Raw genomic sequence first — 19,484 nt, 5'->3', positions numbered from 1 at the left:
AGTACCAACACAGAAATATTTTAACAAAGGCTGTAGGCTATTGGTTCTCATTGTGTTGTGGATAGAGAGAGAGCTTGGTGGTCTACATTTTCTGTGTATCATACACAAACTGGCCTTGTCCAGTGATAGCTTATGTAGGCTACTGTTGGTTTGACCAATGTCTTCCAAGCAATACATTTGATGTGACTTTTTCAAGCAGTCACTAATTTTATGTGTGTCTTGCTAGTGTGCCTATAGGGACCAAAGAAACACTGCTATACAATAATTACCAGGGAAAACGTAAAGGGGAACAACACTCAATTTAAAAATGCATACATGTCATGGTTTAAGATGGTCCAAAATATTAGTGGGTCTTGTTTATCTGGTTTCTGGCTTTGTGAGAAACTAGCTCATGTTCACAAATATTTATTGAACTTCCCTAGGCCATGGAAATAACATATTGGAATTATTCATTCGGGTGGTGTTCCCCTTTAATCAAGTCCAGTTATGTCATGCAATGACATCGGTTTAAAAAAATATATATATATATATATACAGTATATATATTTTGTATTTTTGTCAACACGGCTACTTCGTTATGTTACACATAATTAAAATGTCTGCTGTGCCTTATCGTTCAAACAAGCAACAACATTGGCCTAGTAATAACTACGATAATAATGTGAGATATATATATATTTTATATATCTGTTTATTGCATTTTTTTTATTTAAGATTATAATATTGAACGTGAAACATAAACAATTTCACATTACTCAGAATAACATAGCACACTCTATATCCCAAAGGTCAGTGAATACCACGATCAGAGGGAACTCCACAAATCATGTTAAACCCAGATTCGGCTCAAACAAGGGACTAAGCACGTTTCGCAATTATGCCACATCAATGTGGAACGCCCTACCCAAAGCTGTAAAGGAATGTGAATCACTACCCACTTTCAAAAACACTCTCAAAAAACACCTACGGGAGACTGCAATTCGAAACAAACTGGCCCCTGTAAATGTCCTAACACAACCCCCTCCAATGTACAGTAAATTACCAAGTATGGTCTTGTCAATATTCCAATGTACAGTTTTGTTTGTACAGTTGTACAGTCTCCCCCATCCACCCCTCCTACCCCCCCCCCCCCCCCCCCCAACCACCTCCAATGTATAGTCCCCCCCACCTACCCAATCCAATGTACAGTTTCTACGTCAAATGTATATACTTTTTTTCTGGACTCTTTTTGTATCACAAACAGTACTGTATTTGCAAATCTGGTATGTCATAAATGTATAGATGTAGCAGTACTGTCTATCTGTATGTCATGTATGTCATATATATGTTACGATGAATTGAAAATGGGGGACCCTGATGTAAACAAGACGAAAGTCTTTCTCTGGTCTGCATCCCCTTAACAATTGTATGTATTGAGCTGTACTGTACTGTACCCATTCTGCAATCTGTTAATAAAGTTTTCAATCAATCAATCAATCAAGTCAATCTATGTTATTGTTATGTATACATTGTGAACACACCGCATGGACGTGACGGGGTGGAGCCTAGCCTACACGTGCTAAGCGACCAATGAAAACCAAGGATGACCGGGTACTCATTTTAATATTCTTGCCGCTTCTCAGCCAATAGAAAGCGAGACAGGGGGGAGTGGATAATGGTCCAGCCTCCCACACAAACTCGAGGGAACTTGGGAAGGCGTGAAGTGGTCAGGAGCAACACTGCAAGCTTGTCCGTTGTATAGTAAAACTATGGGGACAGTTTGCGCCTAGTTGATGAATTAAACGTCCCTTTTTATCCGACCTATTTGGGAAACATGGTGGTCAATTCAATTCACTGGTTCAGGAAAGGACTGCGGCTGCACGACAACCCCGCTCTACAGGAGGCGCTGGACGGAGCGGACACCGCCCGCTGTGTTTATATTTTGGATCCTTCGTTCGCTGGCTCTGCTACTGTTGGATTTATTTAACCGATGGAGGTCAGTACCTTTTAGGCATTTCTGCGTCCAGCCTTGTACACACGACAAGCCAACTTGTTAACTAATTTAATGCCAGCTTCGTTCAGATACTATTCAGCAGCACCGTGATTGATTGATTGATTGAAAACTTTATTAACAGATTGCAGAATGGGTACAATACAGTACAGCTCAATACACACAATTGTTAAGGGGATGCAGACCATGTTACGATACCTCCACCAGGCCAGGAGAGGGCGCTCTCCACCTGAGAGAGGCGAGTCATATGTAGAGACTGTAGAAGGAGACTGAATGATATGCATCGTATGCTAGTAGCTGGACTTGATGCGAGTGTTCAATAAAGTACACAACTGAATACCATCAGTGTCATACTTGATAGCGAACACCAAACATGGTGTCAGAAGCCAGAACCATGCCAAGAGGACAAGTAAGACAAGGATAAATATGAAAAAAAAGAAATTAAAAATACGTCGAACGATAACCTAACCAGTAGCCGCACGAACAGCTAACTTGCTAAGGTAACGACACGGACAGCTAAGTGGCTAACATGACGACGTACAACATCCCAGTTCCAGAACCAATGGACATGAAAGGAGACGTCTACAATAACTGGACATTTTTTCGCGCACAATGGGAAAACTATGAAATAGCCACGGGACGAGATAAAAAGGAAATGAAGATACGAGTGGCTACTCTACTGACTATTATGGGTAAAGAATGCCATCAGCTACAACGACACCTACACATGCAAGATGAAGACAGGGATGACGTAGTGAAAATACTACAGGCATTACAGGCACATTTTGAACCAAACAGGAATGTAATATATGAACGATTTCTGTTTAATGACTGTAAACAAAGCCAATGTGAAACGTCAGACCAATATGTAGCCAAATTGAGGAAGCTAGCAGACACATGTGAATTTAATGCACTAAAAGAAGAGCTCATTCGAGACAGGATAGTCATGGGCACCAAAGATTCCAGTGCACAAGCACGAATGCTGAGAGAACCAAAACTCACACTAATGAAAGCAATAGACGCGTGTAGATCCAGTGAACAGACACAAATCCAAATTAAGAAAATAGGAGGAGAACAGGAAGCTGTACATTACGCTTCCCGGGGACGCAGCTTTGAATCAAGCTATACCTCACGAGGACGTCAGTCAGAACCACGTACCCAGAAGACGTATAGGCAACCCAATACTTACAGTGACACCAAACACAGACCACAAAAAGACTCTCTCTGCCACTACTGTGGATCAATGCATGAGAAGGCCAAATGCCCAGCATATGGGGTCACCTGTAAAGCATGTGGCAAACGGAATCACTTTGCCCGAGTGTGTAAGAAGGACCAACACAAACCTCAACTACACATGATGGACAAAGAGGGAGACTCGGATGAACAATCAGAGGAAATGTGGTATATCTCTCAAGTGAACTCACTTGAAAACGCTACAAACAAATGGTCCATTAATCTCAAACTAACAGCACAGACGGATAAACCATTGAGTTATGATACCAGCGAGACTCTGAAGTGTCAGCTTGACACAGGATCTACAGTCAATGTAATGGGCTTCACTGACCTACAACGCATCCTACAGGACGGGAACCCGAACCTACTACACAGCGAAGCCACACTGAAGCTATATGATGGCACACTGATAAAGCCCAGAGGAGAATATAAACTCAAAGCGGATCACGAAGGGACGATATACAACCTCAGATTTCAGATAATGGATACAGAGCAGACCCCACTGCTCTCAGCGGAAACCTGCATGAGACTGAACCTGATCAATGTGAATCATAAACATGTAATTCACAGTGTTGACATCCAGAGCCAGCCGAACACAGATAATCCCCAGACAGCAGAAGAGATTATTTCTAAATATGAAGATGTCTTTGAGGGGCTTGGCTGTCTACCAGGAGAGTTACACCTGGAAATAGACCCCAAAGTGCAGCCAGTACAACAACTGCCACGACGGACGCCTATTCCAATAAGAGAGAGGGTAATCAAAGCCATAAGAGCAATGGAACAGGGAGCCATCATAACCAAGGTCACAGAGCCGACGCCATGGATCAGCAACATGGTGGTCACAGAGAAGAAGGACAAACTGCGCATATGCCTTGACCCAGGTGCACTAAACAAGGCTTTGTTGAGGTCACATTACCAGATGCCCACGGTAGAAGAAGTGTTACCAGACATAGCAAATGCAAAAATATTTTCGGTGCTGGACGCCAAAGATGGATACTGGCAGGTGAAGCTAGATGAAGCGAGCAGTCATCTAACCACATTCTGGACTCCCGAAGGACGATACAGATGGCTGAGGATGCCTTTTGGTATAAAACCAGCAGCAGAAGAATATCAAAGGAGGCAGCATGAAATATTGGTGGGCCTAAAGGGGGTGAGTGTGATAGCAGATGACATTTTGGTGTACGGATGTGGAAACACCAATGAAGAAGCGATGGCTGACCACGACGGAAATCTCAGAGCCCTGCTGCAGAGAGCCAGAGAGTCCAACTTGAAACTCAACAAGAAGAAACTCAGGCTGAAGCTTCCCAGCGTGACATACATGGGTCATCGTCTCACGGCAGAAGGTTTGTGTCCAGATCCGGAGAAAATCACTGCCATCCAGAACATGCAGACGCCGACAGATGTCGAGTCACTCCAACGGCTGTTGGGGTTTGTTAACTATCTGTCAAGGTTCCTACCTAGTCTATCAGACGTATGCGAACCACTGCGACGACTGACCGATAAAGACATAGAATGGACATGGTTACCGAAACATGACGCAGCACTAGAGAACATAAAACACTTGGTCACACACCACCCAGTACTCAAATACTACGATCTCAAGGAAGAGGTCACCCTCCAGTGTGACGCCAGCGAGACAGGCCTAGGAGCAGTCCTCCTACAACATGGACAACCTGTAGCATTCACCTCCAGGACGCTGACGCCCACAGAACAAAGGTATGCACAGATAGAGAAGGAATGCCTAGCCATTGTGTTCGCGTGCAACAAGTTCGACCAGTACATACATGGCAGAGACTATATCACAATACACACTGATCACAAACCACTGGAAATCATCTTTAAAAAGTCTTTACTTTCAGCACCCAAGAGGCTACAGAGGATGCTGCTCAGACTACAGAGATACCAACTACAGGTGATATACAAACAAGGCAAAGACCTACATGTGGCCGACTTCCTATCCAGGGCGCCACTACCCAACACGGTGCACACAGAGATGCAGACACCAACCACGATCTACGCCATGGGCCTCACTACGAAGGAAATAGAACACGTAGAGCACGCAAGTAACATCAACATCTCCACACAGACGCTGAAAACCATCAAAACTCAGTCAGCACAAGACCCAGTGTTTCAAACACTACAAGCGAGAGTCATCAAGGGATGGCCAGAGTACAAACAGGACGTAGGCCACTTACTACATCCATTCTGGACCTACAAAGAGGAACTCACGGTCGAAAATGGAGTTATTTTTAAAGGGGACAGAGTACTCATTCCTACAGTGTTACACCCCATGTTCTTATCAAAGATTCACACAGGCCACTCAGGCGTAGAAGCCAGCCTCAGGAAAGCCAGAGAGACAGTCTTCTGGCCAGGCATAACGAACGACGTAAAGAACTTTGTCAATGACTGCTCCACATGCAACGCAGTCCAACGAAGACAACAAAGGGAAACACTGATTCCCCAACCAATCCCTCACATCCCATGGTCAAAGGTGGGAATGGACTTGCTCACAGTCAACAAGTCCACATACCTCATCATGGTGGATTACTACTCAGATTACTGGGAACTAGACGAGCTGGCAGACTACACATCATCTACCGTTATGGAATGCTGCAAAAAGCACTTCAGCAGACATGGAATCCCTCACATTGTGTTCACGGACAATGGGCCTCCGTTTTCAGGAATAGACTTTCAATGTTTTGCGCAGGAATGGGATTTCAGCCACAAGACATCATCACCCTACCACAGTCAGAGCAACGGCAAAGCAGAGGCGGCAGTGAAAATAGCAAAGACTCTGCTGAAGAAGACCATCCTGGATGGAGAAGACCCATGGAAAGCCATCCTGGCATGGAGGAACACTCCAACAGAGGGTCTAGGGAGCTCTCCAGTGCAGAGACTCATGTCCAGGAGGACACGGACACTCCTGCCCACCAGGGACACGCAGATGAAGCCCACCGTGGTGAGGAATGTCATTGAACGGAAGCAAGCCAAAACAGTGACAATGAAACGCCAATATGACACACAAGCACGGGACATGCCTGTGATCATCCAAGGACAAACTGTGAGAGTCCTGCTTCACCCCAAAGACCCAGACAGTAGATGGTCACTCGGAACATGCATCGATCAACACAGTGACCGCTCTTACATCGTTCTGGTAAAGGGAAGGAAATACCGCCGAAACCGAAAGGACATCCGGCCAGTGACAGAAAAGATCCATATATCCCCTGGGGAAGAACTAATCGACTGGGATACAGAGACTGATACAGACACACCAGAGAATAGAGAACCACAGGTCGCAAGGGGGGAGTCAGAATATCACCAAGACACCCAAACCCCAAAACACACTAGAACCAGATCCAACATTCAGAGACCTGTGAGATACTCAAAAGACTATGTAACATAAAGAGAGAACAAAGACAAGGGGCGAGAGCGTTGAACAATGTTATTACAATGTTAAGAGTTTTCATCAAAATGTTAGTGATGTATAAGTTTAAGGTTAAGGGCATATGAAGTTATCATAACCCAGTATGCTTTCAATTTGTTATGTAAAGAGAGATGTTACGATACCTCCACCAGGCCAGGAGAGGGCGCTCTCCACCTGAGAGAGGCGAGTCATATGTAGAGACTGTAGAAGGAGACTGAATGATATGCATCGTATGCTAGTAGCTGGACTTGATGCGAGTGTTCAATAAAGTACACAACTGAATACCATCAGTGTCATACTTGATAGCGAACACCAAACAGACCAGAGAAAGACTTTCGTCTTGTTTACATCAGGGTCCCCCATTTTCAATTCATCAGGACATATATGACATACATGACATACAGATAGTCAGTACTGCTACATCTATACATTTATGACATACCAGATTTGCAAATACAGTACTGTTTGTGATACAGAAGGAGTCAGGAAAAGGGAGTATATACATTTGACGTAGAAACTGTACATTGGAGGAGGTTGGGTGGGGGGGGTTGGGTACACTGGGATATTGACAACCATACTGGGTAATCTACATTGGAGGTGGTTGGGGGGGGGGGCACACTGTATAAACAAGCAAAACTGTACATTGAGGGGGGGGGGGGGGACACTGTACAAACAAACAAAATTGTACATTGGACTATTGACAACCATACTAGGTAAATGACTGTACATTGGCAAAACTGTACATTGAGGGGGGGAGGGACACTGTACAAACAAACAAAATTGTACATTGGACTATTGACAAAACCATACTAGGTAAATGACTGTACATTGGAGGGGGTTGGGTTAGGATATTTACAGGGGCCAGTGTTGAATTGCAGTCTCCCGTAGGTGTCCCTTGAGAGAGGTTTTGAAAGTGGGTAGTGATCCACATTCCTTTACAGCTTTGGGTAGGGCGTTCCACATTGATGTGGCATAATTGCGAAACGTGTTTAGTCCCTTATTTGAGCCGAATCTGGGTTTAACATGATTTGTGGAGCTCCCTCTGGTGTTGTGATCGTGGTATTCACTGACCTTTGGGAAGTATTTTGACATGTACATGGGTACCTTGGTCGTGTAGTGTATCTTGTAGACAAGGCCCATTGCAAGTTGCTGTACTCTGTCGTCTACTCTAAGCCATCCTAGGTTGTCAAAGTGGGCAGGGGTGAGGTGGGTTCTAGGAGTAAGGTCAAGCAGTAGTCTGACCAGTTTGTTTTGAGATGTTTGTAATTTTGTTTGTGATTGATTGATTGAAAACTTTATTAACAGATTGCAGAATGGGTACAATACAGTACAGCTCAATACACACAATTGTTAAGGGGATGCAGACCAGAGAAAGACTTTCGTCTTGTTTACATCGGGGTCCCCCATTTTCAATTCGACAGTACTGCTACATCTATTTATGACATACCAGATTTGCAAATACAGTACTGTTTGTGATACAAAAAGAGTCCAGAAAAGGGAGTATACCGTTGTCCGGTAATTATACATTTGACGTAAAAACTGTACATTGGAGGAGGTGGGGTTGGGGGAGGGGGAAACACTGTACACCTGTAAAAGCAAAACTGTACATTGGAATATTGACAACCATACTAGGTAATTTACTGTACATTGGAGGGGGGGGGGACACTGTACAAACAAGCAAAACTGTACATTGGAATATTGACAACCATACTAGGCAAATTACTGTACATTGGAGGGGGTTGGGTTAGGACATTTACAGGGGCCAATTTCGAATTGCAGTCTCCCATAGGTGTTCTTTGAGAGTGGTTTTGAAAGTGGGTAGTGATTCACATTCCTTTACAGCTTTAGGTAGGGCGTTCCACATTGATGTTGCATAATTGCGAAACGTGTTTAGTCCCTTGTTTGAGCCGAATCTGGGTTTGAGCGAATTTGTGGAGCTCCCTCTGGTGTTGTGATCGTGGTATTCACTGACCTTTGGGAAGTATTTTGACATGTACATTGGGTACAGGGACCGAAACTAAAGCCTGCCGCCCGCCAGGGGCGGTCAGTTTTTACCTTTGGCGCTTGACACTTAGAGGGCTGCCCGCCTTGTGGCGTGTAATCAATCAAGTTCATAACGATACTCTTATTTTGAAAATCTGTGCGGGTCTCATTTCCGCCCCAAGCGCATCTCCAGTCATAATATCGATGGCTCCGGCAGTTAGCAACAATTAGGTTCGTATGATACTCTTATTTTGAAAAAAAACGTGGCAACGAGTCATATCCGCCCAGCCCTGCAGCGGGATACTATTGGCTAAGGGCTTCTGCTCGCAGTGCTCATGTCAACACAGGCAGTCTGCTCTAGAAGAGCGGACCTCCATGAGCTATCGTTACTGTTTAAACAATGACCCAGTCAACTATTCACTTTTAGTTTAATACATGACGAGGCATTGTCTAACGGTATCTAGCTGGCTAGCTGCTGATATCAACAAATGCTCCAGCAATAGTCGACTCGAGTGCATAATACCTCCGTTCCCTCGTTAGCTCGCGTTAGCTAGCTCACGTTAGATCGATCTGTCCCAGTAAACTAAATTGTCTTAACGTTATCTACCGGGCTAGCAGTAGCTACAGATAGCTCCTGATATCAATGTCTTATAACATTGATTGAATGCGTATTCTAGCTGAGGGCATGTTGAATGTGATTTGACAAAAGAACCGTAACGTTATAAATAGGGTCCAGCTGCATCGCCGGAGAATCCTTGCATGCTGAATGTAGGGTCTAGCTGAATATAGGGTCTAGCTGCAGGGCCGGAGAATCTTTGCTGGAGCTGGAGGCTACTCAAGTATACACACAGACAGTGGAGCTGTTTGCAGATAGCAAGCATTTTGACTTATTGCGTGGTGGCGATGTCTTGCAGATAATACAACTACAAGTATGATTATATAATATATATTTTTTTAATCAAAAAAATGTTGGCAGGTAAGAAATATGCTTGGCGGGTAGACTCTTCCCATCTACCCGCCACTGGCCGGTGAGTCAAAAAGTTAATTTCGCTCCCTGATTGGGTACCTTGGTCGTGTAGTGTATCTTGTAGACCAGGTCCATTGCAAGTTGCTGTACTCTGTCGTCTACTCTAAGCCATCCTAGGTTGTCAAAGTGGGCAGGGGTGAGGTGGGTGTTCTAGGAGTAAGGTCAAGCAGTAGTCTGACCAGTTTGTTTTGAGATGTTTGTAATTTTGTTTTTAGCACCTTTGAGGTGCTTTGGTACCATGAGGTGCAAGCATAGTCGACGTAGTACCCTTGAATGAGTGCTCCTGCCAGAGTCTTCAGGGTATTCTTGTTTACCAGAGAGGAGATCCGGTACAAGAATAGAGTTTGTTGGTTGACTTTTTTTTTATTACATTGGATGCCATTTTGTCACAGCAGAGATTAGCCTCTAGGATGGAACCCAGGTAGGTAATTTCATCTTTCCTTGTGACAATATTGTCACCCACTGTAACTGAGAAGCCGTCGGTCTTGCTGAGTTTGTTATTTGAACCGAAGAGAATGGACTCTGTTTTGCCCATGTGTAATGATAGTTTGTTATCAGCGAGCTGTGACGGATCGTATTGGTCTGCGTTGTGTTGTTGTTAAATGCTTATGTCCCGAGGGGGAGTCGAACAGGGGAGCTCCCACGCCGCGGGCGACGACATAGGTTGCTGCACTAAGAAGTGAATCCACTCCTATGTACCGTACCTATGCGTCTATTAACCCTGTTATGAGGAAGTGAGTTTAACTTACCAGCCCGTAATGCCACAGTCACTTGTCAACACCCCTGTTTCTGTGACTGTGGATATACTCAAAGGCTTCCCCGTTACACGAGCCATATGCAGATTTTGCCTAGTTCCGAGCTGAGGGTTTTTTCAACCTGTAACTTGTTCTTGTCAGAGACCAGCAGGGCTGAGTCGTCCGCAAACAGGAACAAGTTGCAGTCACAAACCTGCTATTGGTATTCAAGCTTAATGTATCTGTCGTTAGTCAACTAGGTAACTAACTAACTACCTGTAATGCTACTAGCTAGTGTTGTCAAACAAACAGCTAGCGATAGCTCACATAATAAGAGTCCCACGCCCTCTCTTGTGTTTCACTTGACGTTAGGCACGTTATAGCGGTGACATTATAACTAGTACAGAGTGGTTGTCAAAGCCCACATTAGCCGCGGAACCCCATTTGACGAGATTTGTCTCAGCGACCCCCATCTGAGAGTTCTGTTAGATAATATCACTTAGCTTGTCTGTACTGCACTAGTTGAAGATATACTAATACACCTGGGCAGGGCTCTACAGTGCGACCATATTGCTCGCATATGCCCCTAAAAATATGTGTGTGCAAACCTGAAAAATCAATTACTCGCACGGCGTGCGACTGCAGATTACAGCCTCATTCGTTATTTTTTTTCTCTGCTGCGAGGATTGTTACAAAACTACAAGTCCCACAGTTCACTTCCTAAAGACCATTGCTGCCTGGGCAGCGCAAACACTAATAAATAAGGGATAATGTATAGCTACGAGGTCATTGTCGCAAAATAATTGACCGACACAGAGTTTAAAATACCGAGGCGCCTCGGCAAGGTGTTTTAAACGTCAGTGAAGGTCAATTATTTTGCGATGATGACCGAGTATAGCTATACATTATCCCGCTTATTACATGGCTAACTTACTAACAATATACCTAATTCATTTTACAAAATCGACAAGACGAGATCAAATGCAGACGCAGTTGTTCTGTGGCTCTGTCAGCCCAAATAAAGTGATTATTATTATCGCGGGCAGCCCGGCAGGTGTGTCTGATTGCACTGAAACAGTGTGTGTCAGTGGGGCTTAATTACTCCAGCTGCGAAAAACAATAATCACCGGTGGTTATCGAAAAATAATTCACCGCTGTCGGGGGCTATTGACCAATCACAATCAAGCATTTCAGCGAATGTTAAAACGCCATGTAATAAAGACCGTTAACCACTGTTTTCCGTTGGTGTCATTAATAACCATGCTGGAATATGACTGCCTTTTTTCGTTTCGTTCGATTAATACCCAGGGATTAAAGTTCTCCGTCAATTTGATTCCAAATCGCGACAGATTTTCCGTAAATTTTCTACCTGCATATGATTTGTAGAGGCATACAATCTATTTGGATGTCGGTGTTAGGTAGCCTAAATTATATATAATAGCATTACATTATGCAACAGTAATTTGCTCATAACGCAGCATGGCACAGACACGTAACACGGAGCCCCGCGAACCCTGCATACTAGGGCTGCAACGATTAGTCGACTACCTATCTTTGTGAAAGTGGCTTCTCAGCTCTGGTCCAGCTGAAGACAAAGCAGAGGAACAGATTGGACATTGAGCATGACCTCAGAGTTGCTTTGTCTACCATCACCCCAGACTTTGAGACTCTTGTCAGGAGCAAACAACATCCCCAGTTATCCCATTAGTTCTCTGGGATGTTAAGCTAAGAAGTCTGCTATATATTTTTAGTTATTTAAACAATTCCACTTTAATTTGTATTATTTAATTTATTTATCTTGTTATGAGTGATTGTTGTATTGTTCAAATACATTTTGATTTAAAGTTGCTTAAGATCCAAATTCATTATTTGTCCAGTAATTATTTTAATTTGCTATGGGATCATCATGTTATGTTAAGTTAACTGTTAAGGCAGAGGGACTGGACAACAGGGTGACATTCACAGGTGTGCAGACTTGAGCATGTGAGGTAAAACATGCATTGGAGAAGGAGTCATGCCCATAGGAAGCAGAGATTGAGGGTGTGACAAAAATAATCGTTAGATTAGTCGACTAATCGAATGACAAAAATAATCGTTAGATTAGTTGACTAATCGAAAAAATAATCGACAGATTAGTCGATTACCAAAATAATCGTTAGTTGCAGCCCTACTGCATACAGTAAACTAACTTGATCGTTAATATAACTGTTGTTCTTGTATCTTTACGCTTATGAAAACATTTAATAATATTTATAGGCCCTCGTTTGGCCATAATAGCCTATTCTCAAATGGCTAAATCTCCTCGCTGACGGACCCAGTATAGCCTATATACATATATGTCTCCAAGGAATCGTGGGGCTCTGGGGAAGAAAGGTTGGGAACCCCTGCTATAGCCTATATCCTTTATAATGTTATAGGCTATTTTATTTACAGTACTCTATTTATGATTTTTTTTTTCATAGCCGGTCTCAGTTATGCTGTGGCTGAGACGGATCGGGATTAATGAAGCTGATAGGAGGCTACGAATTAAATCCACGATTGAAAATAATGTACTTCCTTTCTTGACAATAGCCTACTATAACAATAATATGAGAGCATACAAGAACAATGAATCTCACTGCCATGTAGCCTATGCCATGTGTAGCCTGCCCAGGGCTCTACAGTGCGACCATATTGCTCGCATTTGCCCCTAGAAATATGTATGTGCAAACCGGAAAAGATTACAGCCTCAGTCGTGCTTTTTTTTTCTCCACTGATAAATCGTTAAAAAACTACAAGTCCCACATTGCACTCAAGCCAACGGTCCAATCACAGTAGAGTGACGTGACTGGTTTCAAGGGAAATAAAGGAAATGACCAATCGGAAGCTCTCATTTGCCTTTTTACTTCCTGAAAGTCCGCCATTGCGATATGCGAGACTTTCCCGAGACAGTTACATTAAATTAATGTAACTTATTATAGTCTTACCAATAGCATTAGATTTTAGAACACCTAGATTTATCGATAGCAATAGTAATATAACGTTAATGCAACAAAACGAATGCTGCATTGATTGATGCAGTAGCGTATGTCGTTGTGTTGGCTGTAACGGACATGATAACAACATAACACTGTGTTCACATAAAAATTGCGATAATCGATTCTAACATTTTCAAATCGATGCAGTTGAATTTTCCCCTTAGGATCGATGCATTGTTACACCCCTACACCAAAGTCACTGGCCCACTGTGCGTGTGTGTATGTGTGTGTGCGCTAACTTGGCTAGCGTTATCAACAGCAGAGGTGGGTGCAGGCGGTGTGACGTAATTGGCAGAATCGACTGTCAATCAATGGTCTACCTGACACGCAAACTCATAAACAATGTTTCTGTACTGGAGGTGTACAGTATTTCAATAGGCAACCCTGAAAGGATAATTTTTCTAGAAGAGCAACACTAGCCAAAACATAGGCCTAGGCCTGCCGCGATAAGCAATAAATCGATTAATTGCCGCGATAATTAAAATGAATGCAATGATTTTGACGGGCGCGATTAATTGCTATTTGCGCGTTTGTTTTAATGAGGCGGACCCAGTGCCCCTTGTCAGTCACTGTCCGTGTTGGGAGGCGGGCCGCTGGCTTTACTACAGAGCACAGCACAGGAGCTCCGTGGGGCTAACGTTACCCCTCATTGTGTCTATTCTACTAGCATTAACGTTACTCATACAAACAGAGTAAACACAGTTTTCAATCAATCAATAACAACATTAACGAGACCCTCGTTGTGTCTATTCTGCTAACGCTAACGTTACCTCTCATTGTGTCTATTCTACAAGCGTTAACGTTAGCTAGGCTGTCTATGCTAACGTTAACGTTAGCATTAGGCTAACAAGCTGTAACGTTACCAGTCGCGTCTATTTGCTAACGTTAGCATTAGGTAATAACCGGTTTAAAATGGATGGTGATTACCTCACGTTGTGTCTATTCTACTAGCATTAACGTTACTCATACAAACAATCAATAGCGAGTTATATTGATCACGCTATGTACGATAGCCATGCTAAAACGCTAGCACAACATTAGCACCTAACCTAACAACAAGCCTTAACAAGTCAGCGATCTTTTTGCGAGACTAAACTCTCCGCTCGGTGGCAAATTGTGTTGATGTCGGTTTTGTTTAATCAATAAATGAGGCAGAATACACAGTGACTGTATCCTTTGTTTATTGCACTTGTGCCTGCTGCAAACATAATGATTATGAAATCCTAGAGACGCGTCTCTATTCTGACCAATCAGTGGTCTGCAGTGTTTCACGTGACTTTTCTGGTACCCAAAGTACCTGATAATCACAACAATACTTCCGGTCCGGTCAGTGGGCTTCAAAATAAAAGTCTAAAACACAGGAAAAGACGGAGCGGTGGGCTTCAAAATAAAAGTTTTGGGAAATAAATTTCTCAAAAAAAAATTCTCTAACCGGTCGCAATAATATCGCTTATCGCGATATTTTCGGGGGCAATTAATCGCCCAGCAAAATGTGTTATCGTGGCAGGCCTACATAGGCCTATTGTATGCATAAAAGGGGCAAAAGCTAAAGTTAAGTGACTGTTACTTTTGTAGCAGTAGTTTGATTTGATAGTTTATTTGATAGGGACAGCACATGTTAATGAACATCAAGTACAAAATACAAAATGTAAACATGCAGGGTTGTAGTAAGAGCTAATTTACACCAGGAGACAGCTAAACTCTTTCAATAAATAAATAGCCTGCTTAGGGTAAAAGCATTGTGACAATCAATGATAAAAACAACAATAAAAACAAGAAACAAGTTACATAGACTAAATCAGATAAAAAATTATCACAGTTCTGGTTTGCCTTAAGATGCATTTTAAGATGGGTCTTGAACATGGAGTATGTGGGGCACTCTCTAATCACAACTGGTAGGCTATTCCAGTAGTTAACACCTTTAACAGATAACACAGTTTTAGCAAAGGTAGTATACCGAAAAGGCACCTTACAGTCCCCTCTACTGATGGCCCTGGTGGTAATGCCAGTGTCTCCTTTTTGTTTAATGTCACTGCCTTTTTTATTAGGCCTAGTTGTTGGCTACAACTTTGCCACAGTAGGCATTAATCACTTAATAGTTCAAATGTCTGAGTCCCATTCCCGTTTGCACACGCAGATACACACACACGCACACAGTGGGTCAGTGACTTTGGTGGTATGTGCTATTGCACAGATGTGTGTCCCGTTTGCACATGCACATACATTTATTTAAAAAAAAATGCACATGTACAAATATACATTTATATATAAAAAAAATAAAAACTCTGTTACTTGAAATATTTTCACTGTGCTCCTAAATATTTTTGTGTGCTCCTAAATTTTTTCATTTAGGAGCACATGTGCTCCTTGGGAAAAAGGTTAGCGTAGAGCCCTGAGCCTGCCTATATGTGATCAATACAAACTTGAACTTGAATTCCATCATGTCTGTGTGCGGGAGCTCACAAGGCTGTTGTCACAATGTAAATAAAAATGTGCACTGAAAAGTTACAGTATATAGATGGTTGATTATTTCTATGGCAGTCAGTCAACCCTTGCAAAAAGTATGAGTTTTATTTAATGAATTGAAAACATAGCATTGATATATGCAAAAGCAAACTTGACAATAGAAAATATGTTAAAAATAATCTAGTTCCTTTAAAACGCTAACGCTATTAAATAAAAATATACAGTTTAGGTTCAAATAAAAATATGACTTGGCCTGGAAAAAAAGCAAATTGCACGCTCCATGGTGACTCTTTCTTGTGCGCGAGTGTGCCCGGTGTAGATGCGCTCCTGTTGGGGTTGATCAGAGGAGTCATCCATGGCTTCAGTAGATAGCCCCGATCCCCTGCATTTAAGCGATATTTTAATTACAGATACCCCAGTAGTGAAGGAGGTGTCTCGGGTATAGCGGACTCTAGTTAATATTATGTTCTCTCGGCAATTAGACTGCCCCTCATTCATTCATTCATTCCTATCTGCTATCTCTGAAAACTGTTCCCCGCGGAGCGCAGTCAGTGCACTCCGTAGTATTCCGATAACGCTATATATAAACCATTCTGCATTCATTCGGAAAGAAAGACCTATTCCAAATGCTATATTTATAGGGTTTGACATTAACCCATTCTCTGCCACCACTTTGATCATCCTAAACCATCCTCTGCCAGCGCTATTTGTCTATGGAGATGTTCACCTTCTTTGCAGGGCTATAACTTTTTAAATTGTATTGCTAAATTGACATTACTATGGCCCATTCAACATCAATTATCTATCGTTCAGGATGTAGGAACGTTTTACTTTTTCTTTCACACATTCATACTAAAATACTGTCTAGACTCTAGAGTATAAATATGTTTTTATCGTTTTCTGCAGTATTTCATAGAACGTGAGATATAGGCATAAATGCATATATTAGATTATCAAATGCAGTTTGATACCGATCCATGCTATATTAAAGATTTCAACTGTACATGGTCCTAAACGTCATGACTGATCATCTGCGGGTGAACGGAGGGGGGGGGGGGGGGGGGGGGGTCGTTTATAATTCAATGACCGACGTTAAATGATTTATGTAGTATGGGTGATATATTGATCAGAGCAGTTTGTATCGAAAATGATAAAGAAAAACGCTGAAACTCACGTCAGTCTCCTCGTAGCGTTGGGCGATGAGAGTGGAGCAAACAGATCCCAATTATGGGATGTTGATCGATGCGATCCATTTCCGGTTTGTATATTACTAATACACGTCCAAATCATGTTGATTATTGAGTTATGGCAAAGATCCATATCCACGGTGTCTGTATTGAACCCCAAGACGATAAACAAGTGGCCGGACGAAAATAGGGGACGGACCGAGCTCCAATGGGCACTTCCGGTTTGGCAACTCGCCGATCGGCCACCAGGTGGCGGTATTGAAGCGTTGCAGAGTTGTGATGGCTCAGACAGCATCAGCCAAGACTCCGTGGGTGAAATATGAATACCATGACGAAAATATGAAATATTGATCACAAACACGCCTTACGGCGTGATTGGCAGACAACGCATGGTGGAGAAACCCACCTTAACACGTGATTGGCGGAGAATGGGTTAATTACACTAATGTCGCTATTTTACAATTAACTATAATGAATTACGGATCTTGAACACGTCAGTGTTGAAAGTAAACTAATGCATGAAAGTCCGTCTCATGGTGCGTGCAGTCTTCATATTCTACCGCTGGGCACCAGGTATGCACTGTCTGAGTCAAGCACACGTTCAAATTGATAAGTCCCACACTTTGCTTAGAAATGATCGTACGCACGGGTTACGCACATATCTGTGCGTACGCACCATTGATAAATGAGGGGGCATCTCCCGGGCCTTTCTGTGTGGAGTTCTCCCCGTGCTTGCAAGGGTTTCCCCTCCAGAAAAACTAGATAAACCCAATGGAAAAACATGCAGAACAGAACAATCCCTGTCTGCTCCCGGCTGCCTTTGGAGGGAAGGACGACGAGATGGGTCAAGTGCAGAGACGAAATTTTATCGGCGACTCAAAATAAATAAATGCATGTGTGTGATCCTATGTGTGTCGCCCATTGAATAAAGACTTCATCAAAGTCCAGTTTAATTTAGCTTTAAGCATGTCACAGTTGCTCAGTCTTAACTATGTCTGTCACACCTGCTGTAATAAGAAAACAGATATAAAAACATGTACATTTCGAAGTAAAAGTGTATGTAGTGGAAAATAAACCTTGTGTTTGAAATTAATTTTGAAGGTTCATTGTGCCTCATTGCTCTGGGCAAAACACAATCATAAAAAAGAACAGCTCTCTGTGTACACATATTCAAACTGACATCTGTTATGAGCCTTTTAGGATCTTAGATATGGTCATACTAAGCATGGCAGCTTACATTGACTATACCAACATTAGTCATTGGAGTGATTTGTACTAAGACCGCAATTGGCACAGGACTCATGATGTCAGTGGAAAGAATTATGCTTTCACCTATGCTGTGCAGCTTGAGGGAGATTCACTGATGTCCTCGTTCCACTTTCCCTGAAATCTCACTTTGTAATAAAACAGATGGAAAAACGTTCTCTGGAATTTCATCACCTTAGATGACTCCATTTAAAAAAATAAAAATAAAAAACATTTCTCCATTCTGATCCTTCTTTTCCTCAAATGCACTTTCCACCTCCGGTAAGTCTTTCCACCCAGACACCCACACATGCAGTACTTCACATGAGCTCAGGATTCGGCACAGACGTTGATAGAACCACTATTGCTGCTTGCAGAGTCAGATGCTGGTTACACATGATCTTAACCATGTTCAGTGGATATATGCGGTGCTACAAGAGGAAGCATGCTGGAAGGAAGGGGTTAAATATCCTCTATGCTAAGATGAGACAATTCCCATGAGACAGTTGCATCATATTTTGACTAGAGAAAGAAGGACATGTGTGGAGCACTGGAATAGTGCTTGCTTCTCAGCTTTCTATTGGGAAAACATTGGATACTTATCAATATGTTGTGCCATTTGGCGCAGCTCACCAGGAGGACACCACAGCCCTCTCTCCTGGACCCCGGGACATACTACCTCCTTGTTATTTACTGCCTTCATATAACAGCCTGGCCTCATGGTAAGTGGAACAGTTGAAATTAAAACATTTTGATTTGACATTTCCTACCAGGCATGGAAACAAAGAAAGTCTAGTTACTGTAATTGAGCAGCTTTTCCTTTTTTTTAGTACAATATAAAAACAAAACATATATATATAGTTTTACTTTCACATATTCTAAAGTATTTTAAGCCGTAAGATTAGTGAGTATAATGAGATATTTCATTCTGGACTTAATATTTCATAACTGGCATTAGCTGTGTTTATGTGATTAAAAAGGAACCATCCGTGGGCTGGAAATTACCCATGAAAATATTTGAAAAGGACCAATTAGTTAATGTTGTGAGAGGGGGAATCCTAATGACCTTTGTTTAAAGTTAATCATTACTTGAGTACTTTTTAACAACCTTTTGAACAGGAAATCAGACTGACTTATTGCTGACTAACCGGCTGGTTATTTTAGGTGATTCATTATGT

The sequence above is a fragment of the Notolepis coatsorum genome, assembly GCF_963971535.1.
Source record: "Notolepis coatsorum genome assembly, chromosome: 20".
NCBI lineage: Eukaryota > Metazoa > Chordata > Actinopteri > Aulopiformes > Paralepididae > Notolepis > Notolepis coatsorum.
Note: the sequence above shows the minus strand (reverse complement) of the source record.